Here is a 2,712-nt window from a genome sequence, read left to right on the forward strand (position 1 = left end):
GCTTAATCTTCATCAATCAATCAATCAATCTTGTTACCAAGAGCCTGAGATTGGTACAAACCTATACTATCTGGCTCCCAAGATTGGTACAAACCTATACTATCTGGCTCTCAAGATTGGTACAAACCTGGGCCTGTTAACGGGGCCTCGTAGCCTGGTGGATAGCGCGCAGGACTCGTAATTCTGTGGCGCGGGTTCGATTCCCGCACGAGGCAGAAACAAATGGGCAAAGTTTCTTTCACCCTGAATGCCCCTGTTACCTAGCAGTAAATAGGTACCTGGGAGTTAGTCAGCTGTCACGGGCTGCTTCCTGGGGGTGGAGGCCTGGTCGAGGACCGGGCCGCGGGGACACTAAAGCCCCGAAATCATCTCAAGATAACCTATACTATCTGGCTCCCAAGATTGGTACAAGCCTATACTATCCTATAGGCCTATACCAGTTAAGACTTGACTGTACATGAATTGTACAATAATCACCCAAATTCCTTATGTTTGCATTTAAAATGTACATACTGTATTTTGTACATCGTAAACCATGTTAGGCAGCCAGCTAAATTATAGCTTTTGTAGGATATACCAAAAATGGTCATTACATCCTAAGAAAAAATGTATAAATCAAAAGTTAATTAAGAATAATTAATAAAAAAATACAAATGGTAAGGGGCTTATCTGCACTCTGAGTCGTCACAGTTGTCCAGACATCATAGAGCCAGCCTCTGTGCAGTTAACATTTCAAGGGCGTGACCATTGTTGTGGTGATACACTGCGTCACTCTGCTTTCTGTAATGTGTATATCCCACATCAGGAACATCTTATGATAATTTGCAAAAGACACATCAAACACTTTATGTAGCATACATAAATCTGTGTATCTATGTATTTTACGTATATAGCCTAGAAATGTTTTATACTAACCTAATGGGTTGGGAGTTAAGTGCAACTTAACCAGAAGAACAGGGGTATGGCCACGAAGCTAGTTTGAAGCAGCTCATTATAAACACAAACTGCCGTCTACTGCCGAGATGCACAGGATGAAATCCGGAAGTACTCGTGTCTTTTCAGTTTTGGGGAGTTTATTTGACAAAGATTTGGCAACGTAGTGACTATTTGATGTATAATTTTGGCGTAAATGAGGGTTATACTCGTCTGCGTGACCCTCCACTGTTGCAAAATTCTGGTCGTCTCGCGGCTGCTCTGTTGTCGTCGCTTAAACTCCGAGCCGGTGGCTGGCTATTAACTTATTATTCAATTGATTTCATTCTTGCTTTAACCAGTATTAAATTGTTTGTATTAAATAAATTACTGTATATTTACAAATGTATTAAGTTGCTAATTAGCGTGTAGTTCTAAATATATTGACTAAAATGGCATAGTTTGGCCTACCTGGAAATTTTCATGTGGATCGTATGCCCTTCGATAGGCAGATCAATATTCTTAATTCTTATAATTTCCCAAATGATTTTGACTTTGCACACACATACACACCAAATAAACTTTCTGGTGTTAGGTAAATTATAAAATTATCTATTATCTATTGCCCCTACGTATCTTGTAAGTTGTGATCATGTGCCCTCTTTTCCTTCTATCCTCGAAGGCTGTGAGATTGAATTTCATTGGCGTATTCTTGTAGTTTAACCCTCTTAGCTCTGGTACCAGTCTTGTTGCAAACGTTTGTGCTTTTCAGTGTTGGCTTAATGCTTCACAAGGTGTGGAGTCCATGCCGGTAATGCATAGTCCAGTATGATGGACCACGGGCTATTATTTTGAGGTTATCTTGAGATGATTTCGGGGGCTTAGCGTCCCAGCGGCCCGGTCCTCGACCTGGGCTAGGATAAACAAGATAATAATACATAATAATCAAGCTGATAACAGCAGTGACCTAAAATTATAAAGATATGACGTCTCAAATGATCAAATATATCACCAAAGATCAAATTTTGGAATAAACAATTGTATTTGCGTGTTGCTAAATAAGGTGAGCTTCGAAACCAAAGACAAGAAAATAGAGCATATGAAGAAAATAACACCATGAACCCCTGGTGGGACTCGAACCCACAATCCTTGGCTTAGGAGGCCAATGCCTTATCCATTGGGCCACAGGGGCGGATGTTAGAATAGTTATCATGCTTGTATATATAATTTTTATAAACGAGTTTATATTGACGTATTATTATTATTTTATTTAATTTTATGGTTGTTTTGTTAGATTATTTACTATTTTTTTAATATTTTGTTTATATAGCGTGTACGTAATGTTGATTAACGGAAGTGAACAACTTAGGATCGAAAATATCTTGACGCATTTGTGGGGGCTCTTATATATATATATATATATATTTTTTTTTTATTATTAACGTATTTAGGTACATCTGCATTTGTGCAGCTGCCTTAGACTATGTGAAGGATCGTGACCTTGGGGACCCATAGCCTTAGAGGAAAGAATAAATAGTATTTTTTGTAATTTTGCCCCGAGGGGCGAGTTTATTGGGCAGCGCCATTCATCCTGTGAGTGGACACACCACCATAGTAGCATATACAATACTCCCCAATGGGAAGAAAACCCGCTGGGTTGTTCATCCTGTCACTTGTACCCAGACACAGCTGGGACTTGCTTAACTGTCTCAAGTGAACAACTCAAACAAGAAGATTAACATTTATCAACCCTTAAAATCTTACGTTATCTTGCGGGTGCAAAATCTTTTAAGAACAGTA

General features: G+C 39.1%; 1 non-coding gene across 1 annotated transcript; it reads right to left on the minus strand.

Moving 5' to 3' along the window:
- Positions 1-2,031: 2,031 nt before the first annotated feature.
- On the minus strand, positions 2,032-2,104 carry TRNAR-CCU (transfer RNA arginine (anticodon CCU)). Its single transcript has one exon. It is a non-coding gene; the product is annotated as a tRNA-Arg (tRNA).
- Between the last annotated feature and the right edge of the window lie 608 nt (positions 2,105-2,712).

Source organism: Procambarus clarkii, chromosome 79 (genome assembly GCF_040958095.1).
Source record: "Procambarus clarkii isolate CNS0578487 chromosome 79, FALCON_Pclarkii_2.0, whole genome shotgun sequence".
NCBI classification, from domain to species: Eukaryota; Metazoa; Arthropoda; class Malacostraca; order Decapoda; family Cambaridae; genus Procambarus; species Procambarus clarkii.